Raw genomic sequence first — 12,868 nt, 5'->3', positions numbered from 1 at the left:
TTGGACCACTTTCTTAAACTATATACCAAAACAAACTCACTAGATTGGTGGTGGTGGTAGTTGAATCACTAACTCATGTCCTACTCTTTTGCAACCCCATGGACTGTAGCCTGCCAAGCTCCTCTGTCTATGGGATTTCCCAGGCGGGAATACAAAAGTGGGTTGTCATTTCCTTCTCCAGGAGATCTTCCCAACCCAAGGATCAATCCTGTGTCTCCTGCATTATAAGTGGATTCTTTAATGCTGAGCCACCAGGAAAGCCCCGAAAATTTATTAATAGCTTAAATATAAGCCCCCAAACCATCAAATTCCTAGAAGAAATCATAGGCTGTAAGTTCTTTGGCATTGGTCTTAATATCTTTCTGGATCTTTCTCCATAGGCAAGGATAATAAAAGCAAAACTAAACAAATGGAACTATATCAAACAAAAAACTTTTTCACAGTGAAGAAAACTATCAACAAAATAAGAAAGCAAAACAGCTGAATGAGAAAAGATATTTGCAAGTGTTATCTGATAGAGGTTAATATCCAAAATATATAAAGAACTCACACATCTCAGTATTTTTAATAATCTGATTTTTAAATGGGCAGCAGACAAAAGCAGACTTTTCCCAAGGAAGACACACAGATGTCCAACAGACAAATGGAAGATGCTCAACATAACTAATCATCAGTTCAGTTCAGTTCAATCACTCAGTCATGTCCGACACTTTGCAACCCCATGAATCGCAGCATGCCAGGCCTCCCTGTCCATCACCAACTCCCGGAGTTCACTCAAACTCATGTCCATCGAGTCAGTAATGCCATCCAGACATCTCATCCTCTGTCATCCCCTTCTCCTCTTGCCCCCAATCCCTCCCAGCATCAGAGTCTTTTCCAATGAGTCAACTCTTTGCATGAGGTGACCAAAGTATTGGAGTTTCAGCTTTAGCATCAGTCCTTCCAATGAACACCCAGGGCTGATCTCCTTCAGAATGGACTGGTTGGATCTCCTTGTAGTCCAAGGGACTCTCAAGAGTCTTCTCCAATACCACAGTTCAAAAGCATCAATTCTTCGGCATTCATCCTTCTTCAGAGTCCAACTCTCACATCCATACATGACCACAGGAAAAACCATAGCCTTGACTAGATGGACTTTGCTGGCAAAGTAATGTCTCTGCTTTTGAATATGCTATCTAGGTTGGTCATAACTTTCTTTCCAAGGAGTAAGCATCTTTTCATTTCATGGCTGCAATCACCATCTGCAGTGATTTTGGAGCCCCCAAAAAATAAAGTCTGACACTGTTTCCACTCTTTCCCCATCTATTTCCCATGAAGTGAGGGGACCAGATGCCATGATCTTCATTTTCTGAATGTTGAGCTTTAAGCCAACTTTTTCACTCTCCTCTTTCACTTTCATCAAGAGGCTCTTTAGTTCCTCTTCACTTTCTGCCACAAGGGTGCTGTCATCTGCATATCTGAGGTTATTGATATGTCTCCTGGCAATCTTGATTGCAGCTTGTGCTTCTTCCAGCCCAGCGTTTCTCATGATGTACTCTGCATAGAAGTTAAATAAGCAGGGTGACAATATACAGCCTTGACGTACTCCTTTTCCTATTTGGAACCATTCTGTTGTTCCACGCCCAGTTCTAACTGTTGCTTCCTGACCTGCATATAGGTTTCTCAAGAGTCAGGTCAGGTGGTCTGGTATTCCCATATCTTTCAGAGTTTTCCACAGTTTATTGTGATCCACACAGTCAAAGGCTTTGGCATAGTCAATAAAGCAGAAATAGATGTTTTTCAGGAACTCTCTTCCTTTTTCCATGATAACTAACCATCAGGGAGATGCAAATAAAAATACAATGAAGTAATACCTCACACTTGTCAAAATGGCTGTTATCAAAAACCTGACAACTAAGTGTTGGGGCAAGGATGTGGACAAAAGGAACTCTTGCATTATTATTGCAATATATTATTGGGAGTATAAATTAGTGTAGCCAATATGGAAGACAATATGGAGATTCCTGAAAAACTTGAAAAGAAAACTGTTATGCAACCTAGAAATTCCAGTTCTAGTATTTCTCTAAAGAAAGTAAAAATGAGTTAGAAAAGATATCTGCACCCCTATGTTCACAGAGGCATTATTTTTAATAGCCAAGGTATGGAAATAACCTAAGTGTCCATTGATTAATGGATAAAGAAGATGTGGTACATGTATATAAATGGAATACTACTCGGTTGCATTATTCATAATAGCAAAAGAAAAAACTGGAAATAGCACAAATATTCATCAACCATAATATGGACTAATATTGTGGAATATTTATGCAGTGCAACACTATAGAGCAATGAGAAGAAATGTATGTCTGCTCCATGCAAGAACATGGATAAATCTCTCTAGTAAACATATGGTTGAGTAAAAGAAGCCAGACACCAAGGAGCACATACTGCACAATCTGTATAATTCTATTTATATAAATTCAGAAACATTTATTGTAATAGAAGTCAAAAGAGCAGCTCTTTTTGAGTGGAATGGGGATCCAGCTGGATGGCTGAAAATGTTCTATATTTTTATTTGCGTGCTGGTTAGGACAATGATTTCACTTTTAAAAAGTCAATCTATAGCAATAGAAGTCCGAACAGTGAAAATAATGAAGTTGAAGGGTTCCAGGAAGCTTCTTGGGGCTGGTGATGTTACATATCTTGATCTAGATTGTGACTCCATGGGGGCCATTTGCTTTTTAAACATTCATCAAACTGCTCACTTAGGGTTTCTGACCCTCCGAGTGTGGATTTTTTACCTCAGTAAAACTTTACTCAAAAAAAAATGCTGTATTTGAGACAGAGAAGGTAGTTAAATCCCTGAATAATATGATCTGACCATCTTCATTGGTGATAACAGTAAAAGAAAACATTTATAGTGTGTGTAACATGTGATAGGCACTATGCCACATACTTTATGTGGATGTTCTCATTTAATTCTCACATGTGTTATGAGGATTGGGCCTAGTATTAGCCCCAGTTTACAGATGCAGAAACTGAGGCTTAGCACGATAAGGGACTTGCCCAGATTAGAAATAGCAGACCTAGGCTGTCAGCCCTGGCAGACTGTCAGATGGAAAAATGGGATTCAAATAATGTTTCTTTAAAAAGAAGGAAAAAGACAGGAGTGTGTGTCCCCAATTACCTGGTCATTTTTGCACTCTGAAAGCTGCCCACTGTCCACCTGCCCACCCAGCAGATTCACTCTCAGTCTCTCAGGCCCAACAGAAGGATACTGTAAATTGGCTTTTTCTCTGCACGTTGTCAGCCTCCAGGACTGAGGAGGAGCGGCTTGTTTACCTTGGATCACAGGGAATTTCTGTGGCTGGCACTCACTGGATTTCCTGTAACTGGAAAAGAGTGATGTCATGGTGTTGGACCAGGGTGGAAAACAGGCCTTGCTGTGAGAAATGTGTGAAACTCCCCCTCTATCCTGCCAGGCCCCAGACAGGCCCTCGTGGCTCTACCGTGAGTCTCAGCCACACACACCTTGTCACACTCACTCTCCAAGCCCCCCTAGGCTGTGCCCTTCTGCAAGCCCCATGACTGAAAGGATGAAGGCTGGATCCATTCTCAGTTCCCCGAGAACTCAGAGCAGCTCCTCCACTGCAGTGCACTTCCTGGTCTGATTTGGAGGGACAGATGGGGAGTTCTGCTTGAGGAGATTCTGCAGAGATCTTCTGGAGGCCTCCTGGTGAGTGACTAGATGCATTACTTTAAATACACCCCAGGGGCATTCTAGCATTTGCTAGATGTTCTAGCTTTTGCAGATCATGCTATCTGAGCATGTGAAGAGGCAGGAGCTACACTCAGGAACAGAAACCTTCAGCTCCCCTCAGGAACATGGACATGACTTCAAGGCAGCAGGAGGAATCATGGTAACAAATGAGGAGACCCCCTACCAGCCTTCAGTCACCTATCTTCCTTTCACTGCCCTCCAGAGAGATTCCATGCCATCCTGCTCTTCTCAAAAACGCCTCAAGTGCTTGATGTACATTTACCGATATTTTTAGAAAAATCACCAGCACACAAAAATTCCCCTCAGCCAGTATTTTTCCTCTGGGTTCCCTGCATTTATACTCCATTGACTCATTCTTATAATTGATGCACTCATACTTTTTATTAATCCATTCATTGGCTTTCTCTCTCATTCACCTTATAAATATACCTACTATGCACCCTAGGAACTCAGCTGTGAAAAAGAGACATTCTTCACTTTCCTGAGACACACAATTAAATGTTCCCAACTCAGTTTTATATGTTATCTTATACCTAGATAACACTTATTGAGTACTTACTGTATGCTAGGTACTGTCCTAGCCATTTTATATATATTATCTAATTAATCCTTGCAATACTCCAGAATTGCCATTTTATAGATGAGGAAACTGAGACAGATGAATGAAAAGTAGTTCTTTAAGCCTTCTCCCTAATAAATTACACACCTGGGATCTAAGCCAAGAGGTCTTATTCTACCAACTTTTTTTTCCATTCAATTCAGCTCAGTCATGTCCAACTCTCTGCAACCCCATGGACTGCAGCATGCCAGGCTTCCCTATCCTTCACTATCTCCCAAAGTTTGCTCAAACTCATGTCCATTGAGTCAATGATGCCATCCAACTATCTCATCCTCTGTTGCCCTCTCTCCTGCCCTCAGTCTCTCCCAGCATCAGGGTCTTTTCCAGTGAGTCAGCTCTTTGCATCAGGTGGCCAAAGTATTGGAACTTTAGCATCAGTCATTTCAGTGAATATTCAGGATTGATTTCCTTTTGGATTGACTGGTTTAATTTCCTTGCTGTCCAAGGGACTCTCAAGAGTCTTCTATACCACCACAATTTGAATGCATCAATTCTTTGGCTTTCAGCTTCTTTTATGGTCCAACTCTCACATCTATGGGCTTCCTTTGTGGCTCAGCTGATAAAGAATCCATCTGCAATGCAGGAGACCTGGGTTCAACCCCTGGGTTGGGAAGATCCCCTGGAGAAGGGAAAGGCTACTCACTCCAGTACTCTGGCCTGGAGAATTCCATGGACTGTATAGTCCATGGGGTTGCAAAGAGTTGCACATGACTGAGTGACTTTCACTTTTCTCACATCTGTACATGACTACTGGAAAAACCACAGCTTTGACTATATGGACCTTTGTCAGCAAAGTAATGTCTCTGCTTTTTAATACTCTGTCTAGGTTTGTCACAGCTTTTCTTCCAAGGTTTTCTTTGGCTTCCCTGGTGGCTCAGATGTTAAAGCATCTGCCTGCAATGTGGGAGACCTGGGTTCGATACCTGGGTTGGGAAGATCCCCTGGAGAAGAAAATGGCAACCCACTCTAGTATTCTTGCCTGGAGAATCCCATGGATGGAGGAGCCTGGTGGGCTACAGTCCACGGGGTCGCAAAGAGTTGGACACGACTGAGCGACTTCATTTTCATTTTCACTTTCTTCCAAGGAGCAGGTGTCTTTTAATTTTGTGATACAGCCACAGTCTGTGGTGATTTTGGAGCCCAAGAAAATAAAATCTATCTTTGTTGCCAAATTTTCTCCATCTATTTGCTATGAAATGATGGATAACATGATCTTAGTTTTTTTGACTGTTGAGTTTTAAGTCAGCTTTTTCACTTTTCTCTTTCACCTTCATCAAAAGGCTCTTTAGTTCTTCACTTTCTGCCATTAGAATGGTATCATCTGCATATTGAGGTTGTTGATATTTCTTCAGGCAGTCTTGATTCCAGCTTGTGAGTCATGCAGCCTGGCATTTTGCATGATGTACTCTACGTATAAGTTAAATAAGCAGGGTGACTATATACAGCCTTGTCATACTCCTTTCCCAATTTTGAACCAGTCTGTTGTTCCATGTCTGGTTCTAACTGTTGCTTCTTGACCTGCATATAGGTTTCTCAGGAGACAAGTGAAGTGGTCTTGTGTTCCCATCTCTTTAGGAATTTTCCACACTTTATTGTGATCCATACAATCAAAGGCTTTAGCATAGTCAATGAAGCAGAAGTAGATGTTTTTCTTGAATTCCTTTGCTTTTTCTGAGATCCAATGGATGTTGAGAATTTGATTTCTGGTTTCTCTGCCTTTTCTAAATCCAGCTTGAACACCTGGAAGTTCTTGGTTTATCTACTGTTGGAGCCTAGGTTGAAGGATTTTGAGCATTACTTTGCTAGTATGTGAGATGAGCGCAATTGTGCGGTAGTTTGAACATTCTTTGGCATTGCTGTTCTTTGGAATTGGAATGAGAATTGACCTTGTCCAGTCCTGTGGCCACTGCTGAGTTTTCCAAATTTGCTGGCATAAAACGTTACAGAAAAACATCTTTCTGTAAAATGTTACAGAAAACCCGAATGAAACTTTTGACCAAGCCAAATGTAGATGACTAGAGAAAAATCTGAAAGTCTAACCAAATGTCAATCAAAGTTATATTGTTGTTTGGCAACCTAAATGTCCATCAGTAGATCAATGAATAAAAAAGGTGTAGTACATATAAACAATTGAATACTACTCAGCTATAAAAAGAATGAAATAATGCTATTTGCAGCAACATGGACAGACCTAGAATTATTATAGTAAGTGAAGTAAGTCAGACAAAAAAAGAAAAATACCATATGATACCATTTACATGTGGAATCTAAAATATGACACAAATGAACTTACCTATGAAACAGATACAGACTCACAAACGTAGAAAACAAACTTGTGGTTGTCAAGGGGGAGGGGGAGGGAAGAATTGGAAACTTGGGATTAGCAGATGCAAACCATCCTATATAAGATGGATAAACAATAAGGTCTTACTGTGTAACACATGGGGCTGTATTCAATATCCTGTGATAAACCATATGGAAGAGAATGTGAAAAAGAATATGGATAACTGAATCACTTTGCTATACAGTATAAATTAACATTGTAAATCAACTATACTTCAATGAAATAAATTTTTTAAGTTATATTGTTGTTTGAAAGTAGAGAGAAAGTAAAATGACTAGTGACCTGTATTTTATTCTTGCCATATATTTTATATTCTGATTCATTGTCTCTCTCTCCCCCAACCCCCGCCACTCCCTCCCTCTCCCCACCTATCTCTGTCTAATTCTGTTTTACTTGTATAATGAGAAAAAAGTGATAAGGTTATAAAGCATTGAAGGAGTAGATTTGAAGGAGTGAAGCAGTGGAGGTGGTGACTTGGTGGGGCAGGAGCTTGTTATTTGTGTTGAGGTCTGACAGATGAAGACATCTTTCCCTAAGTACTACACAAGAGGTAGATGCATCTTGACTTTAGGATTCTTTCAGCTTCTCTGTCAGCCAGAAACCTTTTTGGTGACACTGCCTGGTATTTGCAAATAGGAAGATTCGAAGTAGGTAGAATTTTTAGTGACCGTGCTAGCTGTGTGAGAACAGTATGTGCTCTGGGAACAAACATGTTGCATAATCACCAGCCCAGAGAAGGTTAACTGCACAAAAATACCTGCTTCAGAGTAAGGCTTGGTGTCAACTCAGTCACTGTGACAACTTACCAGTGACCTGGGCTACAGATGCCTCCTTGCCCCAGCTATCACCACGTTGTGCAGTCAACAGTTACTAAACAGCTATTCTTATTTCAGTGACGTTCTCTTCTTCCAGTGTCAGTAGCTTACTTACAGCAGTAAAGGAAGTGTGCTGTTTCATTTGCGCAGAGGAAAGGACCCATAATTCAGCATTCCTACTGTTGCAAGTATTTTGCCCTTTAGATCATTTAATTTTCAAAGCGATGCATGAAGTAAAATATGACCATCCCATCTTACAGATGAAGAAACTGAACTTCATAAAGCTTCATAAATAAGTCATTATATAGCAGTTTTCCAGGAGATGATCTGATTAAAAAAAAAATCTTTTGAAAAATAGATGAACTTAAGAAAAGTGTTGGTACAAAATACTGTGGATATTGAAAATGAAGCTTGGGAGAGGACACCCTTTCTTTTGAGAATTCACTTTGTTTTCATGAAGTAGACCTGAAACCCTATATGGTCACCTGGTTTTAGAAAAGGCAAAGGAACCAGAGATCAAATTGCCAACATCTGCTGGATCATGGAAAAAGGAAGAGAGTTCCAGAGAAACGTCTACTTCTGCTTTATTGACTATGCCAAAGCCTTTGACTGTGTGAATCACAATAAACTGTGGAAAGTTCTGAAAGAGATGGAAATACCAGAACACCTGACCTGCCTCTTGAGAAACCTATATGCAGGTCAGGAAGCAACAGTTAGAACTGGACATGGAACAACAGACTGGTTCCAAATGGGAAAAGGAGCACATCAAGGCTGTATATTGTCACCCTGCTTATTTAACTTCTATACAGAGTACATCATGAGAAACACTGGGCTGGAAAAAGCACAAGCTGGAATCAAGATTGCCAGGAGACATATCAATAACCTTAGATATGCAGATGACACCACCTTTATGGCAGAAAGTGAAGAGGAACTAAAAAGCCTCTTGATGAAAGTGAAAGAGGAGAGTGAAAAAGTTGGCTTAAAGCTCAACATTCAGAAAACGTAGATCATGGCATCTGGTCCCCTCACTTCATGGGAAATAGATGGGGAAAGAGTGGAAGCAGTGTCAGACTTTATTTTTGGGGGCTCCAAATCACTGCAGATGGTGATTACAGCCACGAAATTAAAAGACGCTTACTCCTTGGAAAGAAAGTTATGACCAACCTAGATAGCATATTCAAAAGCAGAGACATTACTTTGCCAACAAAGGTCCGTCTAGTCAAGGCTATGGTTTTTCCAGTGGTCATATATGGATGTGAGAGTTGGACTGTGAAGAAAGCTGAGCACCAAAGAATTGATGCTTTTGAACTGTGGTATTGGAGAAGACTCTTGAGAGTCCCTTGGACTGCAAGGAGATCCAACCTGTCCATTCTAAAGGAGATCAGTCCTGGGTGTTCATTGGAAGGACTGATGTTGAAGCTGAAATCCAAAGTTTGGCCACCTCGTGCAAAGAGTTGACTCATTGGAAAAGACTGATGCTAGGAGGGATTGGGGGCAGGAGGAGAAGGGGAAAACGGAGGATGAGATGGCGGGATGGCATCACCGACTCGATGGACGTGAGTTTCAGTGAACTTCGGGAGTTGGTGATGGACAGGTAGGCCTGGTGTGCTGCGATTCATGGGGTCGCAAAGAGTTGGACATGACTGAGTGACTGAACTGAACTGAATGATATATTCAGACCAAAGTACTCTCTTCCATGGCTTTACACAGGTTATGTTGAGGTGTTTTATTCTGAATGCAACAAGAAACCATTAAAGGTTTGGGGAGAGGTTTGACCTGAGCTGGTTTGTGTTACAGCTCATGCTGAGTACTGAGGGAATCAGGGATTGAATGTCTGTCTTCCCCATTGGATTCTGGCACCATTGTTTTTTGCTGTTTATTCACTTATACCTATCTATGATGTTCAAGCTGGTTTTAGAAAAGGCAGAAGAACCAGAGATCAAATTACCAACATCTGCTGGATCATTGAAAAAGCAAGAGAGTTCCAGAAAAACATCTATTTCTGCTTTATTGACTATGCCAAAGCCTTTGACTGTGTGGATCACAATAAAACTGTGGAAAATTCTGAAAGAGATGGGAATACCAGACCACCTGACCTGCCTCTTGAGAAATCTGTATGCAGGTCAGGAAGCAACAGTTAGAACTGGACATGGAACAACAGACTGGTTCCAAATGGGAAAAAGAGCACATCAAGGCTGTATATTGTCACCCTGCTTATTTAACTTCTATGCAGAGTACATCATGAGAAACGCTGGACTGGAAGAAACACAAGCTGGAGTCAAGATTGCCGGGAGAAATATCAATAATCTCAGATATGCAGATGACACCACCCTTATGGCAGAAAGTGAAGAGGAACTCAAAAGCCTCTTGATGAAAGTGAAAGAGGAGAGTGAAAAAGTTGGCTTAAAGCTCAACATTCAGAAAACTTAGATCATGGCATCTGGTCCCATCACTTCATGGGAAATAGATGGGGAAACAGTGGAAACAGTGTCAGACTTTATTTTTTGGGGCTCCAAAATCACTGCAGATGGTGATTGCAGCCATGAAATTAAAAGACGCTTACTCCTTGGAAGGAAAGTTATGACCAACCTAGATAGCATATTCAAAAGCAGAGACATTACTTTGCCAACAAAGGTCCGTCTAGTCAAGGCTATGGTTTTTCCTGTGGTCATGTATGGATGTGAGAGTTGGACTGTGAAGAAGGCTGAGCGCCGAAGAATTGATGCTTTTGAACTGTGGTATTGGAGAAGACTCTTGAGAGTCCCTTGGTCTGCATGGAGATCCAACCAGTCCATTCTGAAGGAGATCAGCCCTGGGATTTCTTTGGAAGGAATGATGCTAAAGCTGAAACTCCAGTACTTTGGGCACCTCATGCGAAGAGTTGACTCATTGGAAAAGACTCTGATGCTAGGAGGGATTGGGGGCAGGAGGAGAAGGGGATGACATTGGATGAGATGGCTGGATGGCATCACTGACTCGATGGACGTGAGTCTGAGTGAACTCTGGGAGTTAGTGATGGTCAGGGAGGCCTGGCGTGCTGCGATTCATGGGATCGTAGAGAGTCGGACATGACTGAGCGACTGAACTGACCTGAACTGATGCCCATCAAGTGTCAACTCCCTGGGAGGAAGGACCTTGTCTCTCTCTCTCTCTCTCTCTTTTTTTTTTTTTTAACCACACTACTTCGTTTGTGGTATCTTAGTTCCCGGATCAGGAATCAAACCCAGAACCAAAGCAGAGAAAATGCTGAGCCTTAACCACTGGACCACCAGGGAATTCCCAAGACCTTGCCTCTTTTCTCCTGTATCACTAGTGATACATGAAAGAATGAGTTAATGAATGAATGCAGCGACAAGTGAATGAGTGAAGTATCACACAAATAAACATCAAGGGCAGTGGGTGCTATGAAAGAAAAGCATGGAGGGCCGTGAAAGCATTGAAGAGAAAATGATTAAGGGTAGGGAGGATGATAATGGTTGTAGCTAGGAGGCAGAAGAGAAGTGGGTTCAAGGCATGTTGATGACATAAGATGAATGGGACTTGCTGATGTACTTGGTATGGAGGCTGGGAGAGGGCACAGATAGGAAGGTGAGCTTCATTTCCTCAGCCCTCCAAGCTAGACATCCTATTCAGTTCAGTTCAATTCAAGATGAGAGAGTGTTTTCCAAGTTGTTTATTAGCTATTTGTGGAGAAAAGCTGCAGAACAGCAAGCATGATTTTCTAAATAGTGAGATTTCTCTCAGTGACAATAGGGAGATAAGAGTGTTTATTTTTGTAATATCTACAGGAATAAATTGGCAGCAGTCTCTGATGCTTTTTTCAACACTCTCTCCCTTAATCTCCTGATATTTCTATAAGGTTTCCATGGCTAGGTTTCCATGACACCATAACAGTCTGTTTCATCCATTCTGTCAGAAGAAAAAAAAAAAAAAAAAAACCTTTCCTGTACCTGAATGAATGTGCCTACTCTCTATCCCTAAGAGACACACACACAGTGGTGTTAGCAGAGAACTAGGTACACAGATATTTACAACAACTATCGATTGAGTTGTTTAGTTGAGTTAAAATAGCTTTCATACCTTATGGACTTTTGTGGACCATCAGATTAATATTTATAGTGAGCAATATCCAAGTTAAGTGTTATTTCACTATGGACTCTGAAAGTGATTCTCTTGAAATTAGTTGCTGAAGGCAGACACTATTGTTTATAAATTACAAATAAAATTCCTCTCATCTTTCTGTCCTCCAAGACTTGCTGTTATTTTATTATTTTGATTTCAAAGCTAGTAGCAGAGGAGATGATTTTCATATATATGTATGAAGCATAGATTTTCCTCTTCCCCTAACTTCCTTGTTCAGATCTTGTTGGCTAGACAGCCCTTCTGAGCTTGCCCAGTGATGGATTTTAGTTGCTATTTCTATTTCTTTGACATGAATGCTGTGGATGAGCTCACAGAGGGTTTATTCACAAGTTTCAGGAGGTTTTCATTCTCTAGATTCAAGATGTGTCCTTCTGTGACACAGGGGGGCTGTTGGAGCCCAGCTATGGTGACTGATGGATGCATATCTCAGTAGATATTCCCAAGTCATAAAGTTAGGATGACTAAATAAACAGAATGTGGACTCCACCACATCAGGCTTCCTCCTTTGACTGTAGCAACCACTTTTCTTGGGTGCGTGAACCTATAGATGGTGGGCAATTCTTTTTCATTTTTTTAAAAAATTGTTTTAGTGGGCTATTCTTATGAAAGCAATTGAGAGGCTGTGGTTATCTTCTCTGGAGAAATGCTTTGGCAAGGTGTCAGCCAATAAAACACATCTTAATCATCAATACTCTTTGGAAGTAAAAGAATAGAATGAGTATACAGTGGGCTGTCTGACACCAAAGATATTGTTCTGGGGTCTCTTAATGCCCACACTCGTAGCTGTTGTTCTAACTCCGTTTGTAGCACATTCAATTTCTATTGATTTTCCCATTTGTCTCCATGAAGGTGAGATTCTACCAGTTCTAAAAGCACAACAAAAGCCCAAAGTAGGCATTTAACTAGCCTTATGGGTCCAGCTGGGAATTTTGTACCTTCTTGATATCTACAGGGTAGTCATATATATTTATGTGTCTCAGTTTTATAAAGGAGCTCTGTGATGGACAGACCACAAAAATAAATGAAAGTTTCATTTATAAAAAATATTCCTTGGGAATTGTTCTGCTATGGTTGTACACAGAACCCTGAATTAGAATATAAGCCAATTTTAATGGGCAGGTGTCTAGAATATAGCATAGTGCCCAATGACTTTTGAATATAGATTTTCTGTTTATCTTGTGTGTAAT

General features: G+C 40.9%; 1 protein-coding gene across 4 annotated transcripts in view; it reads left to right on the top strand.

Annotated features, from left to right (window-relative positions):
* Positions 1 to 12,868, top strand: part of NR3C1 (nuclear receptor subfamily 3 group C member 1) — a 487,336-nt gene that overhangs the window by 185,033 nt on the left and 289,435 nt on the right. The window contains exons 5-6 of one of the 4 annotated variants that reach the window (XR_008705693.1): positions 3,533 to 3,715; positions 5,206 to 5,498. The exons of the other annotated variants lie outside the window; for them this stretch is intronic. The gene's annotated coding sequence lies outside the window, so the exon portion shown is untranslated. Of the gene's footprint in view, positions 1 to 3,532; positions 3,716 to 5,205; positions 5,499 to 12,868 lie in introns of those variants that run through there. 4 annotated transcript variants of the gene reach the window in all.

Source organism: Bubalus kerabau, chromosome 1 (genome assembly GCF_029407905.1).
Source record: "Bubalus kerabau isolate K-KA32 ecotype Philippines breed swamp buffalo chromosome 1, PCC_UOA_SB_1v2, whole genome shotgun sequence".
Classification (NCBI taxonomy): Eukaryota; Metazoa; Chordata; class Mammalia; order Artiodactyla; family Bovidae; genus Bubalus; species Bubalus kerabau.
Note: the sequence above shows the minus strand (reverse complement) of the source record. Positions and strands in the feature narration are given on the sequence as shown.